Raw genomic sequence first — 19,015 nt, 5'->3', positions numbered from 1 at the left:
CACACTCTCTCTGTAAACTCAGTGAGTGAGTGAGCAGCACACTCTCTCTGTAATCTCAGTGAGTGAGTGAGCAGCACACTCTCTCTGTCCACTCAGTGAGTGAGTGAGCAGCACACTCTCTCTGTACACTCAGTGAGTGAGTGAGCAGCACACTCTCTCTGTAAACTCAGTGAGTGAGTGAGCAGCACACTCTCTCTGTAAACTCAGTGAGTGAGTGAGCAGCACACTCTCTCTGTCCACTCAGTGAGTGAGTGAGCAGCACACTCTCTCTGTAAACTCAGTGAGTGAGTGAGCAGCACTCTCTCTCTGTCCACTCCGTGAGTGAGTGAGCAGCACACTCTCTCTGTCCACTCAGTGAGTGAGTGTGCAGCACACTCTCTCTGTGCACTCAGTGAGTGAGTGAGCAGCACACTCTCTCTGTAAACTCAGTGAGTGAGTGAGCAGCACACTCTCTCTGTACACTCAGTGAGTGAGTGTGCAGCACACTCTCTCTGTAAACTCAGTGAGTGAGTGAGCAGCACACTCTCTCTGTACACTCAGTGAGTGAGTGAGCAGCACACTCTCTCTGTACACTCAGTGAGTGAGTGTGCAGCACACTCTCTCTGTAAACTCAGTGAGTGAGTGAGCAGCACACTCTCTCTGTAAACTCAGTGAGTGAGTGAGCAGCACACTCTCTCTGTGCACTCAGTGAGTGAGTGAGCAGCACATTCTCTCTGTAAACTCAGTGAGTGAGTGAGCAGCACACTCTCTCTGTACACTCAGTGAGTGAGTGAGCAGCACACTCTCTCTGTAAACTCAGTGAGTGAGTGAGCAGCACACTCTCTCTGTACACTCAGTGAGTGAGTGTGCAGCACACTCTCTCTGTAAACTCAGTGAGTGAGTGAGCAGCACACTCTCTCTGTACACTCAGTGAGTGAGTGAGCAGCACACTCTCTCTGTAAACTCAGTGAGTGAGTGAGCAGCACACTCTCTCTGTACACTCAGTGAGTGAGTGTGCAGCACACTCTCTCTGTAAACTCAGTGAGTGAGTGAGCGGCACACTCTCTCTCTAAACTCAGTGAGTGAGTGAGCGGCACACTCTCTCTCTAAACTCAGTGAGTGAGTGAGCAGCACACTCTCTCTGTACACTCAGTGAGTGAGTGAGCAGCACACTCTCTCTGTAAACTCAGTGAGTGAGTGAGCAGCACACTCTCTCTGTACACTCAGTGAGTGAGTGTGCAGCACACTCTCTCTGTAAACTCAGTGAGTGAGTGAGCAGCACACTCTCTCTGTAAACTCAGTGAGTGAGTGAGCAGCACACTCTCTCTGTAAACTCAGTGAGTGAGTGAGCAGCACACTCTCTCTGTACACTCAGTGAGTGAGTGAGCAGCACACTCTCTCTGTACACTCAGTGAGTGAGTGAGCAGCACACTCTCTCTGTAAACTCAGTGAGTGAGTGAGCAGCACACTCTCTCTGTACACTCAGTGAGTGAGTGTGCAGCACACTCTCTCTGTAAACTCAGTGAGTGAGTGAGCAGCACACTCTCTCTGTACACTCAGTGAGTGAGTGAGCAGCACACTCTCTCTGTACACTCAGTGAGTGAGTGTGCAGCACACTCTCTCTGTAAACTCAGTGAGTGAGTGAGCAGCACACTCTCTCTGTACACTCAGTGAGTGAGTGAGCAGCACACTCTCTCTGTACACTCAGTGAGTGAGTGTGCAGCACACTCTCTCTGTAAACTCAGTGAGTGAGTGAGCAGCACACTCTCTCTGTAAACTCAGTGAGTGAGTGAGCAGCACACTCTCTCTGTGCACTCAGTGAGTGAGTGAGCAGCACATTCTCTCTGTAAACTCAGTGAGTGAGTGAGCAGCACACTCTCTCTGTACACTCAGTGAGTGAGTGAGCAGCACACTCTCTCTGTAAACTCAGTGAGTGAGTGAGCAGCACACTCTCTCTGTACACTCAGTGAGTGAGTGTGCAGCACACTCTCTCTGTAAACTCAGTGAGTGAGTGAGCAGCACACTCTCTCTGTACACTCAGTGAGTGAGTGAGCAGCACACTCTCTCTGTAAACTCAGTGAGTGAGTGAGCAGCACACTCTCTCTGTACACTCAGTGAGTGAGTGTGCAGCACACTCTCTCTGTAAACTCAGTGAGTGAGTGAGCGGCACACTCTCTCTCTAAACTCAGTGAGTGAGTGAGCGGCACACTCTCTCTCTAAACTCAGTGAGTGAGTGAGCAGCACACTCTCTCTGTAAACTCAGTGAGTGAGTGAGCAGCACACTCTCTCTGTAAACTCAGTGAGTGAGTGAGCAGCACACTCTCTCTGTACACTCAGTGAGTGAGTGTGCAGCACACTCTCTCTGTAAACTCAGTGAGTGAGTGAGCAGCACACTCTCTCTGTAAACTCAGTGAGTGAGTGAGCAGCACACTCTCTCTGTAAACTCAGTGAGTGAGTGAGCAGCACACTCTCTCTGTACACTCAGTGAGTGAGTGAGCAGCACACTCTCTCTGTACACTCAGTGAGTGAGTGAGCAGCACACTCTCTCTGTAAACTCAGTGAGTGAGTGAGCAGCACACTCTCTCTGTACACTCAGTGAGTGAGTGTGCAGCACACTCTCTCTGTAAACTCAGTGAGTGAGTGAGCAGCACACTCTCTCTGTACACTCAGTGAGTGAGTGAGCAGCACACTCTCTCTGTAAACTCAGTGAGTGAGTGAGCAGCACACTCTCTCTGTACACTCAGTGAGTGAGTGTGCAGCACACTCTCTCTGTAAACTCAGTGAGTGAGTGAGCACACTCTCTCTCTAAACTCAGTGAGTGAGTGAGCGGCACACTCTCTCTCTAAACTCAGTGAGTGAGTGAGCGGCACACTCTCTCTCTAAACTCAGTGAGTGAGTGAGCGGCACACTCTCTCTGTAAACTCAGTGAGTGAGTGAGCAGCACACTCCCTCTCTAAACTCAGTGAGTGAGTGAGCGGCACACTCTCTCTGTAAACTCAGTGAGTGGGTGAGCAGCATACTCTGTGGAAACTCAGTGAGTGAGTGAGCAGCACACTCTCTCTGTACACTCAGTGAGTGAGTGAGCGGCACACTCTCTCTCTAAACTCAGTGAGTGAGTGAGCAGCACACTCTCTCTGTAAACTCAGTGAGTGAGTGAGCAGCACACTCTCTCTGCACATCCAGTGAGTGAGTGAGCAGCACACTCTCTCTGTACATCCAGTGAGTGAGTGAGCAGCACACTCTCTCTGTAAACTCAGTGAGTGAGTGAGCAGCGCACTCTCTCTGTAAACTCTGAGTGAGTGAGCAGCACACTCTCTCTGTAAACTCAGTGAGTGAGTGAGCAGCACACTCTCTCTGTAATCTCAGTGAGTGAGTGAGCAGCACACTCTCTCTGTAAACTCAGTGAGTGAGTGAGCAGCACACTCTCTGTAAACTCAGTGAGTGAGTGAGCAGCACACTCTCTCTGTAAACTCAGTGAGTGAGTGAGCAGCACACTCTCTCTGTCCACTCAGTGAGTGAGTGAGCAGGACACTCTCTCTGTAATCTCAGTGAGTGAGTGAGCAGCACACTCTCTCTGGAAACTCAGTGAGTGAGTAAGCCGCACACTCTCTCTGTAAACTCAGTGAGTGAGTGAGCAGCACACTCTCTCTGTAAACTCAGTGAGTGAGTGAGCAGCACACTCTCTCTGTAATCTCAGTGAGTGAGTGAGCAGCACACTCTCTCTGTAAACTCAGTGAGTGAGTGAGCAGCACACTCTCTCTGTAAACTCAGTGAGTGAGTGAGCAGCACACTCTCTCTGTAATCTCAGTGAGTGAGTGAGCAGCACACTCTCTCTGTAAACTCAGTGAGTGAGTGAGCAGCACACTGTCTGTAAACTCAGTGAGTGAGGGAGCAGCACACTCTCTCTGTAAACTCAGTGAGTGAGTGAGCAGCACACTCTCTCTGTAAACTCAGTGAGTGAGTGAGCAGCACACTCTCTCTGTAAACTCAGTGAGTGAGTGAGCAGCACACTCCCTCTCTAAACTCAGTGAGTGAGTGAGCGGCACACTCTCTCTGTAAACTCAGTGAGTGGGTGAGCAGCACACTCTGTGGAAACTCAGTGAGTGAGTGAGCAGCACACTCTCTCTGTACACTCAGTGAGTGAGTGAGCGGCACACTCTCTCTCTAAACTCAGTGAGTGAGTGAGCAGCACACTCTCTCTGTAAACTCAGTGAGTGAGTGAGCAGCACACTCTCTCTGCACATCCAGTGAGTGAGTGAGCAGCACACTCTCTCTGTACATCCAGTGAGTGAGTGAGCAGCACACTCTCTCTGTAAACTCAGTGAGTGAGTGAGCAGCGCACTCTCTCTGTAAACTCTGAGTGAGTGAGCAGCACACTCTCTCTGTAAACTCAGTGAGTGAGTGAGCAGCACACTCTCTCTGTAATCTCAGTGAGTGAGTGAGCAGCACACTCTCTCTGTAAACTCAGTGAGTGAGTGAGCAGCACACTCTCTGTAAACTCAGTGAGTGAGTGAGCAGCACACTCTCTCTGTAAACTCAGTGAGTGAATGAGCAGCACACTCTCTCTGTAAACTCAGTGAGTGAGTGAGCAGCACACTCTCTCTGTCCACTCAGTGAGTGAGTGAGCAGGACACTCTCTCTGTAATCTCAGTGAGTGAGTGAGCAGCACACTCTCTCTGGAAACTCAGTGAGTGAGTAAGCCGCACACTCTCTCTGTAAACTCAGTGAGTGAGTGAGCAGCACACTCTCTCTGTAAACTCAGTGAGTGAGTGAGCAGCACACTCTCTCTGTAATCTCAGTGAGTGAGTGAGCAGCACACTCTCTCTGTAAACTCAGTGAGTGAGTGAGCAGCACACTCTCTCTGTAAACTCAGTGAGTGAGTGAGCAGCACACTCTCTCTGTACATCCAGTGAGTGAGTGAGCAGCACACTCTCTCTGTAAACTCAGTGAGTGAGTGAGCAGCACACTCTCTCTGTAAACTCAGTGAGTGAGTGAGCAGCACACTCTCTCTGTACACTCAGTGAGTGAGTGAGCAGCACACTCTCTCTGTAAACTCAGTGAGTGGGTGAGCAGCACACTCTCTGTGTACACTCAGCGAGTGAGTGTGCAGCACACTCTCTCTATACACTCAGTGAGTGAGTGAGCAGCACACTCTCTCTGTAAACTCAGTGAGTGTGTGAGCGGCACACTCTCTCTGTAAACTCAGTGAGTGTGTGAGCGGCACACTCTCTCTGTAAACTCAGTGAGTGAGTGAGCAGCACACTCTCTCTGTACACTCAGCGAGTGAGTGTGCAGCACACTCTCTCTATACACTCAGTGAGTGAGTGAGCAGCACACTCTCTCTGTAAACTCAGTGAGTGTGTGAGCGGCACACTCTCTCTGTAAACTCAGTGAGTGAGTGAGCGGCACACTCTCTCTGTAAACTCAGTGAGTGTGTGAGCGGCACACTCTCTCTGTTAACTCAGTGAGTGAGTGAGCGGCACACTCTCTCTGTAAACTCAGTGAGTGACTGAGCAGCACACTCTCTCTGTACACTCAGCGAGTGAGTGTGCAGCACACTCTCTCTATACACTCAGTGAGTGAGTGAGCAGCACACTCTCTCTGTACACTCAGTGAGTGAGTGAGCGGCACACTCTCTCTGTAAACTCAGTGAGTGTGTGAGCGGCACACTCTCTCTGTAAACTCAGTGAGTGAGTGAGTGAGCGGCAGACTCCCTCTGTAAACTCAGTGAGTGAGTGAGCGGCACACTTTCTCTGTAAACTCAGTGAGTGAGTGAGCGGCACACTCTCTCTGTAAACTCAGTGAGTGTGTGAGCGGCACACTCTCTCTGTAAACTCAGTGAGTGAGTGAGTGAGCGGCAGGCTCCCTCTGTAAACTCAGTGAGTGAGTGAGCGGCACACTCTCTCTGTAAACTCAGTGAGTGAGTGAGCAGCACACTCTCTGTGAACTCAGTGAGTGAGTGAGCAGCACACTCTCTCTGTAAACTCAGTGAGTGAGTGAGCAGCACACTCTCTGTAAACTCAGTGAGTGAGTGAGCAGCACACTCTCTGTAAACTCAGTGAGTGAGTGAGCAGCACACTCTCTCTGTACACTCAGTGAGTGAGCGGCACACTCTCTCTGTAAACTCAGTGAGTGAGTGAGTAGCACACTCTCTCTGTATACTCAGTGAGTGAGTGAGCAGCACACTCTCTCTGTACATCCAGTGAGTGAGTGAGCAGCACACTCTCTCTGTAAACTCAGTGAGTGAGTGAGCAGCACACTCGCTCTGTAAACTCAGTGAGTGAGTGAGCAGCACACTCTGTCTGTACATCCAGTGAGTGAGTGAGCAGCACACTCTCTCTGTCAACTCAGTGAATGAGTGAGCAGCACACTCTCTCTGTAAACTCAGTGAGTTAGTGAGCAGCACACTCTCTCTGTACATCCAGTGAGTGAGTGAGCAGCACACTCTCTCTGTAAACTCAGTGAGTGAGTGAGAAGCACACTCTCTCTGTACATCCAGTGAGTGAGTGAGCAGCACACTCTCTCTGTACATCCAGTGAGTGAGTGAGCAGCACACTCTCTCTGCAAACTCAGTGAGTGAGTGAGCAGCACACTCTCTCTGTACATCCAGTGAGTGAGTGAGCGGCACACTTTCTCTTTAAACTCAGTGAGTGAGTGAGTGAGCACACTCTCTCTGTAAACTCAGTGAGTGAGTGAGTGAGCACAGTCTCTCTGTAAACTCAGTGAGTGAGTGAGTGAGCACACTCTCTCTGTAAACTCAGTGAGTGAGTGAGCAGCACACTCTCTGTAAACTCAGTGAGTGAGTGAGCGGCACACTCTCTCTGTAAACTCAGTGAGTGAGTGAGTAGCACACTCTCTCTGTACACTCAGTGAGTGAGTGAGCAGCACACTCTCTCTGTACACTCAGTGAGTGAGTGAGCAGCACACTCTCTCTGTAAACTCAGTGAGTGAGTGAGCGGCACACTCTCTCTGTAAACTCAGTGAGTGAGTGAGCAGCACACTCTCTATGTAATCTCAGTGAGTGAGTGAGCAGCACACTCTCTCTGTAAACTCAGTGAGTGAGTGAGCAGCACACTCTCTATGTAATCTCAATGAGTGAGTGAGCAGCACACTCTCTCTGTCCATCCAGTGAGTGAGTGAGCAGCACACTCTCTCTGTAAACTCCATGAGTTAGTGAGCAGCACACTCTCTCTGTACATCCAGTGAGTGAGTGAGCAGCACACTCTGTACATCCAGTGAGTGAGTGATCAGCACACTCTCTCTGTAAACTCAGTGAGTGAGTGAGCAGCACACTCTCTCTGCACATCCAGTGAGTGAGTGAGCAGCACATTCTTTCTGTACATCCAGTGAGTGAGTGAGCAGCACACTCTCTCTGTACACTCAGTGAGTGAGTGAGCAGCACACTCTCTCTGGACATCCAGTGCTGTAGTGAGCAGCACACTCTCTCTGTGAACTCAGTGAGTGAGTGAGCAGCACACTCTGTCTGTACATCCAGTGAGTGAGTGAGCAGCACACTCTCTCTGTCAACTCAGTGAGTGAGTGAGCAGCACACTCTCTCTGTAAACTCAGTGAGTGAGTGAGCAGCACACTCTCTCTGCACATCCAGTGAGTGAGTGAGCAGCACACTCTCTCTGTACATCCAGTGAGTGAGTGAGCAGCACACTCTCTCTGTACACTCAGTGAGTGAGTGAGCAGCACACTCTCTATGTAATCTCAGTGAGTGAGTGAGTAGCACACTCTCTCTGTACACTCAGTGAGTGAGTGAGCAGCACACTCTCTCTGTACACTCAGTGAGTGAGTGAGCAGCACACTCTCTCTGTACACTCAGTGAGTGAGTGAGCAGCACACTCTCTCTGTAAACTCAGTGAGTGAGTGAGCAGCACACTCTCTATGTAATCTCAGTGAGTCAGTGAGCAGCACACTCTCTCTGTATATCCAGTGAGTGAGTGAGCAGCACACTCTCTCTGTCCATCCAGTGAGTGAGTGAGCAGCACACTCTCTCTGTAAACTCCATGAGTTAGTGAGCAGCACACTCTCTCTGTACATCCAGTGAGTGAGTGAGCAGCACACTCTGTACATCCAGTGAGTGAGTGATCAGCACACTCTCTCTGTAAACTCAGTGAGTGAGTGAGCAGCACACTCTCTCTGTACATCCAGTGAGTGAGTGATCAGCACACTCTCTCTGTAAACTCAGTGAGTGAGTGAGCAGCACACTCTCTCTGTAAACTCAGTGAGTGAGTGAGCAGCACACTCTCTCTGTAAACTCAGTGAGTGAGTGAGCAGCACACTCTCTCTGTAAACTCAGTGAGTGAGTGAGCAGCACACTCTCTCTGTACATCCAGTGAGTGAGTGAGCAGCACACTCTCTCTGTACATCCAGTGAGTGAGTGAGCAGCACACTCTCTCTGTAAACTCAGTGAGTGAGTGAGCAGCACACTCTCTCTGTACATCCAGTGAGTGAGTGAGCAGCACACTCTCTCTGTAAACTCAGTGCGTGAGTGAGTGAGCGGCACACTTTCTCTGTAAACTCAGTGAGTGAGTGAGCAGCACACTCTCTCTGTGAACTCAGTGAGTGAGTGAGCGGCACACTCTCTCTGTAAGCTCAGTGAGTGAGTGAGCAGCACACTCTCTCTGTAAACTCAGTGAGTTAGTGAGCAGCACACTCTCTCTGTACATCCAGTGCTGCAGTGAGCAGCACACTCTGTCTGTACATCCAGTGAGTGAGTGAGCAGCACACTCTCTCTGTCAACTCAGTGAGTGAGTGAGCAGCACACTCTCTCTGTAAACTCAGTGAGTTAGTGAGCAGCACACTCTCTCTGTACATCCAGTGAGTGATTGAGCAGCACACTCTCTCTGTACATCCAGTGAGTGAGTGAGCAGCACACTCTCTCTGTACACTCAGTGAGTGAGTGAGCAGCACACTCTCGATGTAATCTCAGTGAGTGAGTGAGTAGCACACTCTCTCTGTACACTCAGTGAGTGAGTGAGCAGCACACTCTCTCTGTACACTCAGTGAGTGAGTGAGCAGCACACTCTCTCTGTAAACTCAGTGAGTGAGTGAGCGGCACACTCTCTCTGTAAACTCAGTGAGTGAGTGAGCTGCACACTCTCTATGTAATCTCAGTGAGTGAGTGAGCAGCACACTCTCTCTGTACACTCAATGAGTGAGTGAGCAGCACACTCTCTCTGTCCATCCAGTGAGTGAGTGAGCAGCACACTCTCTCTGTAAACTCCATGAGTTAGTGAGCAGCACACTCTCTCTGTACATCCAGTGAGTGAGTGAGCAGCACACTCTGTACATCCAGTGAGTGAGTGATCAGCACACTCTCTCTGTAAACTCAGTGAGTGAGTGAGCAGCACACTCTCTCTGCACATCCAGTGAGTGAGTGAGCAGCACATTCTTTCTGTACATCCAGTGAGTGAGTGAGCAGCACACTCTCTCTGTACACTCAGTGAGTGAGTGAGCAGCACACTCTCTCTGGACATCCAGTGCTGTAGTGAGCAGCACACTCTCTCTGTGAACTCAGTGAGTGAGTGAGCAGCACACTCTCTCTGTACATCCAGTGCTGCAGTGAGCAGCACACTCTCTCTGTAAACTCAGTGAGTGAGTGAGCAGCACACTCTCTCTGTACACTCAGCGAGTGAGTGTGCAGCACACTCTCTCTATACACTCAGTGAGTGAGTGAGCAGCACACTCTCTCTGTACACTCAGTGAGTGAGTGAGCGGCACACTCTCTCTGTAAACTCAGTGAGTGTGTGAGCGGCACACTCTCTCTGTAAACTCAGTGAGTGAGTGAGTGAGCGGCACACTCTCTCTGTAAACTCAGTGCGTGTGTGAGCAGCACACTCCCTCTGTAAACTCAGTGAGTGAGTGAGCGGCACACTTTCTCTGTAAACTCAGTGAGTGAGTGAGCGGCACACTCTCTCTGTAAACTCACTGAGTGTGTGAGCGGCACACTCTCTCTGTAAACTCAGTGAGTGAGTGAGTGAGCGGCAGACTCCCTCTGTAAACTCAGTGAGTGAGTGAGCGGCACACTCTCTCTGTAAACTCAGTGAGTGAGTGAGCAGCACACTCTCTGTAAACTCAGTGAGTGAGTGAGCAGCACACTCTCTCTGTAAACTCAGTGAGTGAGTGAGCAGCACACTCTCTGTAAACTCAGTGAGTGAGTGAGCAGCACACTCTCTGTAAACTCAGTGAGTGAGTGAGCAGCACACTCTCTCTGTACACTCAGTGAGTGAGCGGCACACTCTCTCTGTAAACTCAGTGAGTGAGTGAGTAGCACACTCTCTCTGTATACTCAGTGAGTGAGTGAGCGGCACACTCTCTCTGTACATCCAGTGAGTGAGTGAGCAGCACACTCTCTCTGTAAACTCAGTGAGTGAGTGAGCAGCACACTCGCTCTGTAAACTCAGTGAGTGAGTGAGCAGCACACTCTGTCTGTACATCCAGTGAGTGAGTGAGCAGCACACTCTCTCTGTCAACTCAGTGAGTGAGTGAGCAGCACACTCTCTCTGTCAACTCAGTGAGTGAGTGAGCAGCACACTCTCTCTGTAAACTCAGTGAGTGAGTGAGCAGCACACTCTCTCTGTACATCCAGTGAGTGAGTGAGCAGCACACTCTCTGTGTAAACTCAGTGAGTGAGTGAGCAGCACACTCTCTCTGTACATCCAGTGAGTGAGTGAGCAGCACACTCTCTCTGTACATCCAGTGAGTGAGTGAGCAGCACACTCTCTCTGTAAACTCAGTGAGTGTGTGAGCAGCACACTCTCTCTGTACATCCTGTGAGTGAGTGAGCGGCACACTTTCTCTTTAAACTCAGTGAGTGAGTGAGCAGCACACTCTCTCTGTAAACTCAGTGAGTGAGTGAGCGGCACACTCTCTCTGTAAGCTCAGTGAGTGAGTGAGCAGCACACTCTCTCTGTAAACTCAGTGAGTGAGTGAGTGAGCACACTCTCTCTGTAAACTCAGTGATTGAGTGAGTGAGCACAGTCTCTCTGTAAACTCAGTGAGTTAGTGAGTGAGCACACTCTCTCTGTAAACTCAGTGAGTGAGTGAGCAGCACACTCTCTGTAAACTCAGTGAGTGAGTGAGCGGCACACTCTCTCTGTAAACTCAGTGAGTGAGTGAGTAGCACACTCTCTCTGTACACTCAGTGAGTGAGTGAGCAGCACACTCTCTCTGTACATCCAGTGAGTGAGTGAGCAGCACACTCTCTCTGTAAACTCAGTGAGTGAGTGAGCAGCACACTCTCTCTGTACATCCAGTGAGTGAGTGAGCAGCACACTCTCTCTGTAAACTCAGTGCGTGAGTGAGTGAGCGGCACACTTTCTCTGTAAACTCAGTGAGTGAGTGAGCAGCACACTCTCTCTGTGAACTCAGTGAGTGAGTGAGCGGCACACTCTCTCTGTAAGCTCAGTGAGTGAGTGAGCAGCACACTCTCTCTGTAAACTCAGTGAGTTAGTGAGCAGCACACTCTCTCTGTACATCCAGTGCTGCAGTGAGCAGCACACTCTGTCTGTACATCCAGTGAGTGAGTGAGCAGCACACTCTCTCTGTCAACTCAGTGAGTGAGTGAGCAGCACACTCTCTCTGTAAACTCAGTGAGTTAGTGAGCAGCACACTCTCTCTGTACATCCAGTGAGTGATTGAGCAGCACACTCTCTCTGTACATCCAGTGAGTGAGTGAGCAGCACACTCTCTCTGTACACTCAGTGAGTGAGTGAGCAGCACACTCTCGATGTAATCTCAGTGAGTGAGTGAGTAGCACACTCTCTCTGTACACTCAGTGAGTGAGTGAGCAGCACACTCTCTCTGTACACTCAGTGAGTGAGTGAGCAGCACACTCTCTCTGTAAACTCAGTGAGTGAGTGAGCGGCACACTCTCTCTGTAAACTCAGTGAGTGAGTGAGCTGCACACTCTCTATGTAATCTCAGTGAGTGAGTGAGCAGCACACTCTCTCTGTACACTCAATGAGTGAGTGAGCAGCACACTCTCTCTGTCCATCCAGTGAGTGAGTGAGCAGCACACTCTCTCTGTAAACTCCATGAGTTAGTGAGCAGCACACTCTCTCTGTACATCCAGTGAGTGAGTGAGCAGCACACTCTGTACATCCAGTGAGTGAGTGATCAGCACACTCTCTCTGTAAACTCAGTGAGTGAGTGAGCAGCACACTCTCTCTGCACATCCAGTGAGTGAGTGAGCAGCACATTCTTTCTGTACATCCAGTGAGTGAGTGAGCAGCACACTCTCTCTGTACACTCAGTGAGTGAGTGAGCAGCACACTCTCTCTGGACATCCAGTGCTGTAGTGAGCAGCACACTCTCTCTGTGAACTCAGTGAGTGAGTGAGCAGCACACTCTCTCTGTACATCCAGTGCTGCAGTGAGCAGCACACTCTCTCTGTAAACTCAGTGAGTGAGTGAGCAGCACACTCTCTCTGTACACTCAGCGAGTGAGTGTGCAGCACACTCTCTCTATACACTCAGTGAGTGAGTGAGCAGCACACTCTCTCTGTACACTCAGTGAGTGAGTGAGCGGCACACTCTCTCTGTAAACTCAGTGAGTGTGTGAGCGGCACACTCTCTCTGTAAACTCAGTGAGTGAGTGAGTGAGCGGCACACTCTCTCTGTAAACTCAGTGCGTGTGTGAGCAGCACACTCCCTCTGTAAACTCAGTGAGTGAGTGAGCGGCACACTTTCTCTGTAAACTCAGTGAGTGAGTGAGCGGCACACTCTCTCTGTAAACTCACTGAGTGTGTGAGCGGCACACTCTCTCTGTAAACTCAGTGAGTGAGTGAGTGAGCGGCAGACTCCCTCTGTAAACTCAGTGAGTGAGTGAGCGGCACACTCTCTCTGTAAACTCAGTGAGTGAGTGAGCAGCACACTCTCTGTAAACTCAGTGAGTGAGTGAGCAGCACACTCTCTCTGTAAACTCAGTGAGTGAGTGAGCAGCACACTCTCTGTAAACTCAGTGAGTGAGTGAGCAGCACACTCTCTGTAAACTCAGTGAGTGAGTGAGCAGCACACTCTCTCTGTACACTCAGTGAGTGAGCGGCACACTCTCTCTGTAAACTCAGTGAGTGAGTGAGTAGCACACTCTCTCTGTATACTCAGTGAGTGAGTGAGCGGCACACTCTCTCTGTACATCCAGTGAGTGAGTGAGCAGCACACTCTCTCTGTAAACTCAGTGAGTGAGTGAGCAGCACACTCGCTCTGTAAACTCAGTGAGTGAGTGAGCAGCACACTCTGTCTGTACATCCAGTGAGTGAGTGAGCAGCACACTCTCTCTGTCAACTCAGTGAGTGAGTGAGCAGCACACTCTCTCTGTCAACTCAGTGAGTGAGTGAGCAGCACACTCTCTCTGTAAACTCAGTGAGTGAGTGAGCAGCACACTCTCTCTGTACATCCAGTGAGTGAGTGAGCAGCACACTCTCTCTGTAAACTCAGTGAGTGAGTGAGCAGCACACTCTCTCTGTACATCCAGTGAGTGAGTGAGCAGCACACTCTCTCTGTACATCCAGTGAGTGAGTGAGCAGCACACTCTCTCTGTAAACTCAGTGAGTGTGTGAGCAGCACACTCTCTCTGTACATCCTGTGAGTGAGTGAGCGGCACACTTTCTCTTTAAACTCAGTGAGTGAGTGAGCAGCACACTCTCTCTGTAAACTCAGTGAGTGAGTGAGCGGCACACTCTCTCTGTAAGCTCAGTGAGTGAGTGAGCAGCACACTCTCTCTGTAAACTCAGTGAGTGAGTGAGTGAGCACACTCTCTCTGTAAACTCAGTGATTGAGTGAGTGAGCACAGTCTCTCTGTAAACTCAGTGAGTTAGTGAGTGAGCACACTCTCTCTGTAAACTCAGTGAGTGAGTGAGCAGCACACTCTCTGTAAACTCAGTGAGTGAGTGAGCGGCACACTCTCTCTGTAAACTCAGTGAGTGAGTGAGTAGCACACTCTCTCTGTACACTCAGTGAGTGAGTGAGCAGCACACTCTCTCTGTACACTCAGTGAGTGAGTGAGCAGCACACTCTCTCTGTAAACTCAGTGAGTGAGTGAGCGGCACACTCTCTCTGTAAACTCAGTGAGTGAGTGAGCAGCACACTCTCTATGTAATCTCAGTGAGTGAGTGAGCAGCACACTCTCTCTGTACACTCAATGAGTGAGTGAGCAGCACACTCTCTCTGTCCATCCAGTGAGTGAGTGAGCAGCACACTCTCTCTGTAAACTCCATGAGTTAGTGAGCAGCACACTCTCTCTGTACATCCAGTGAGTGAGTGAGCAGCACACTCTGTACATCCAGTGAGTGAGTGATCAGCACACTCTCTCTGTAAACTCAGTGAGTGAGTGAGCAGCACACTCTCTCTGCACATCCAGTGAGTGAGTGAGCAGCACATTCTTTCTGTACATCCAGTGAGTGAGTGAGCAGCACACTCTCTCTGTACACTCAGTGAGTGAGTGAGCAGCACACTCTCTCTGGACATCCAGTGCTGTAGTGAGCAGCACACTCTCTCTGTGAACTCAGTGAGTGAGTGAGCAGCACACTCTCTCTGTACATCCAGTGCTGCAGTGAGCAGCACACTCTCTCTGTGAACTCAGTGAGTGAGTGAGCAGCACACTCTGTCTGTACATCCAGTGAGTGAGTGAGCAGCACACTCTCTCTGTCAACTCAGTGAGTGAGTGAGCAGCACACTCTCTCTGTAAACTCAGTGAGTGAGTGAGCAGCACACTCTCTCTGCACATCCAGTGAGTGAGTGAGCAGCACACTCTCTCTGTACATCCAGTGAGTGAGTGAGCAGCACACTCTCTCTGTACACTCAGTGAGTGAGTGAGCAGCACACTCTCTATGTAATCTCAGTGAGTGAGTGAGTAGCACACTCTCTGTGTACACTCAGTGAGTGAGTGAGCAGCACACTCTCTCTGTACACTCAGTGAGTGAGTGAGCAGCACACTCTCTCTGTAAACTCAGTGAGTGAGTGAGCGGCACACTCTCTCTGTAAACTCAGTGAGTGAGTGAGCAGCACACTCTCTCTGTAAACTCAGTGAGTGAGTGAGCAGCACACTCTCTCTGTACATCCAGTGAGTGAGTGAGCAGCACACTCTCTCTGTACATCCAGTGAGTGAGTGAGCAGCACACTCTCTCTGTAAACTCAGTGAGTGAGTGAGCAGCACACTCTCTCTGTACATCCAGTGAGTGAGTGAGCAGCACACTCTCTCTGTAAACTCAGTGAGTGAGTGAGCAGCACACTCTCTCTGTAAACTCAGTGAGTGAGTGAGCAGCACACTCTCTCTGTACATCCAGTGAGTGAGTGAGCAGCACACTCTCTCTGTACATCCAGTGAGTGAGTGAGCAGCACACTCTCTCTGTAAACTCAGTGAGTGAGTGAGCAGCACACTCTCTCTGTACATCCAGTGAGTGAGTGAGCAGCACACTTTCTCTGTAAACTCAGTGAGTGAGTGAGCAGCACACTCTCTCTGTGAACTCAGTGAGTGAGTGAGCGGCACACTCTCTCTGTAAGCTCAGTGAGTGAGTGAGCAGCACACTCTCTCTGTACATCCAGTGCTGCAGTGAGCAGCACACTCTGTCTGTACATCCAGTGAGTGAGTGAGCAGCACACTCTCTCTGTCAACTCAGTGAGTGAGTGAGCAGCACACTCTCTCTGTAAACTCAGTGAGTTAGTGAGCAGCACACTCTCTCTGTACATCCAGTGAGTGATTGAGCAGCACACTCTCTCTGTACATCCAGTGAGTGAGTGAGCAGCACACTCTCGATGTAATCTCAGTGAGTGAGTGAGCAGCACACTCTCTCTGTACACTCAGTGAGTGAGTGAGCAGCACACTCTCGATGTAATCTCAGTGAGTGAGTGAGTAGCACACTCTCTCTGTACACTCAGTGAGTGAGTGAGCAGCACACTCTCTCTGTACACTCAGTGAGTGAGTGAGCAGCACACTCTCTCTGTACATCCAGTGAGTGAGTGAGCAGCACACTCTGTACATCCAGTGAGTGAGTGATCAGCACACTCTCTCTGTAAACTCAGTGAGTGAGTGAGCAGCACACTCTCTCTGCACATCCAGTGAGTGAGTGAGCAGCACATTCTTTCTGTACATCCAGTGAGTGAGTGAGCAGCACACTCTCTCTGGACATCCAGTGCTGTAGTGAGCAGCACACTCTCTCTGTGAACTCAGTGAGTGAGTGAGCAGCACACTCTCTCTGTACATCCAGTGCTGCAGTGAGCAGCACACTCTCTCTGTGAACTCAGTGAGTGAGTGAGCAGCACACTCTGTCTGTACATCCAGTGAGTGAGTGAGCAGCACACTCTCTCTGTCAACTCAGTGAGTGAGTGAGCAGCACACTCTCTCTGTCAACTCAGTGAGTGAGTGAGCAGCACACTCTCTCTGTAAACTCAGTGAGTTAGTGAGCAGCACACTCTCTCTGTACATCCAGTGAGTGAGTGAGCAGCACACTCTCTCTGTACATCCAGTGAGTGAGTGAGCAGCACACTCTCTCTGTAAACTCAGTGAGTGAGTGAGCAGCACACTCTCTCTGTACATCCAGTGAGTGAGTGAGCAGCACACTCTCTCTGTAAACTCAATGAGTTAGTGAGCAGCACACTCTCTCTGTACATCCAGTGAGTGAGTGAGCAGCACACTCTCTCTGTAAACTCAGTGAGTGAGTGAGCAGCACACTCTCTCTGTAAACTCAGTGAGTGAGTGAGCAGCACACTCTCTCTGTACATCCAGTGAGTGAGTGAGCAGCACACTCTCTCTGTACATCCAGTGAGTGAGTGAGCAGCACACTCTCTCTGTAAACTCAGTGAGTGAGTGAGCAGCACACTCTCTCTGTACATCCAGTGAGTGAGTGAGCAGCACACTCTCTCTGTAAACTCAGTGCGTGAGTGAGTGAGCGGCACACTTTCTCTGTAAACTCAGTGAGTGAGTGAGCAGCACACTCTCTCTGTGAACTCAGTGAGTGAGTGAGCGGCACACTCTCTCTGTAAGCTCAGTGAGTGAGTGAGCAGCACACTCTCTCTCTAAACTCAGTGAGTGAGTGAGTGAGCACACTCTCTCTGTAAACTCAGTGAGTGAGTGAGTGAGCACCCTCTCTCTGTAAACTCAGTGAGTGAGTGAGTGAGCACACTCTCTCTCTAATCTCAGTGAGTGAGTGAGCAGCACACTCTCTGTAAACTCAGTGAGTGAGTGAGCGGCACACTCTCTCTGTAAACTCAGTGAGTGAGTGAGTAGCACACTCTCTCTGTACACTCAGTGAGTGAGTGAGCAGCACACTCTCTCTGTACACTCAGTGAGTGAGTGAGCAGCGCACTCTCTCTGTACACTCAATGAGTGAGTGAGCAGCACACTCTCTCTGTACATCCAGTGAGTGAGTGAGCAGCACACTCTCTCTGTAAACTCAGTGAGTTAGTGAGCAGCACACTCTCTCTGGACAGCCAGTGAGTGAGTGAGCAGCACACTCTCTCTGTAAACTCTGTGAGTTAGTGAGCAGCACACTCTCTCTGTACATCCAGTGAGTGAGTGAGCAGCACACTCTCCCTGTACATCCAGTGAGTGAGTGAGCAGCACACTCTCTCTGCAAACTCAGTGAGTGAGTGAGCAGCACACTCTCTCTGTACATCCAGTGAGTGAGTGAGCAGCACATTCTTTCTGTACATCCAGTGAGTGAGTGAGCAGCACACTCTCTCTGTACACTCAGTGAGTGAGTGAGCAGCACACTCTCTCTGTTCATCCAGTGATGTAGTGAGCAGCACACTCTCTCTGTGAACTCAGTGAGTGAGCAGCACACTCTCTCTGTGAACTCAGTGAGTGAGTGAGCAGCACACTCTCTCTGTAAACTCAGTGAGTTAGTGAGCAGCACACTCTCTCTGTACATCCAGTGAGTGAGTGAGCAGCACACTCTCTCTGTAAACTCAGTGAGTGAGTGAGCAGCACACTCTCTCTGTAAACTCAGTGAGTGAGTGAGCAGCACACTCTCTCTGTCAACTCAGTGAGTGAGTGAGCAGCACACTCTCTCTGTAATCTCAGTGAGTGAGCAGCACGCTCTCTCTGTAAACTCAGTGAGTGAGTGAGCAGCACACTCTCTCTGTTCATCCAGTGATGTAGTGAGCAGCACACTCTCTCTGTGAACTCAGTGAGTGAGTGAGCAGCACACTCTCTCTGTGAACTCAGTGAGTGAGTGAGCAGCACACTCTCTCTGTACATCCAGTGATGTAGTGACCAGCACACTCTCTCTGTGAACTCAGTGAGTGAGTGAGCAGCACACTCTCTCTGTAAACTCAGTGAGTGAGTGAGCAGCACACTCTCTCTGTAAACTCAGTGAGTGAGTGAGCAGCACACTCTCTCTGTAAACTCAGTGAGTGAGTGAGCAGCACACTCTCTCTGTAATCTCAGTGAGTGAGCAGCACACTCTCTCTGTAAACTCAGTGAGTGAGTGAGCGGCACACTCTCTCTGTAAACTCAGTGAGTGAGTGAGCAGCACACTCTCTCTGTGAACTCAGTGAGTGAGTGAGCGGCACACTCTCTCTGTAAGCTCAGTGAGTGAGTGAGCAGCACACTCTCTCTGTAAACTCAGTGAGTGAGTGAGTGAGCACACTCTCTCTGTAAACTCAGTGAGTGAGTGAGTGAGCACACTCTCTCTGTAAACTCAGTGAGTGAGTGAGCAGCATACTCTCTGTAAACTCAGTGAGTGAGTGAGCAGCACACTCTCTCTGTAAACTCAGTGAGTGAGTGAGCAGCACACTCTCTCTGTAAACTCAGTGAGTGAGTGAGTAGCACACTCTCTCTGTACACTCAGTGAGTGAGTGAGCAGCCCACTCTCTCTGTACACTCAGTGAGTGAGTGAGCAGCGCACTCTCTCTGTACACTCAATGAGTGAGTGAGCAGCACACTCTCTCTGTACATCCAGTGAGTGAGTGAGCAGCACACTCTCTCTGTAAACTCAGTGAGTTAGTGAGCAGCACACTCTCTCTGTCCAGCCAGTGAGTGAGTGAGCAGCACACTCTCTCTGTAAACTCAGTGAGTTAGTGAGCAGCAC

The sequence above is a fragment of the Heterodontus francisci genome, chromosome 3 (assembly GCF_036365525.1).
Source record: "Heterodontus francisci isolate sHetFra1 chromosome 3, sHetFra1.hap1, whole genome shotgun sequence".
NCBI classification, from domain to species: domain Eukaryota; kingdom Metazoa; phylum Chordata; class Chondrichthyes; order Heterodontiformes; family Heterodontidae; genus Heterodontus; species Heterodontus francisci.
The sequence above is the reverse complement of the archived record's forward strand: the minus strand, read 5'-3'. Positions refer to the sequence as shown.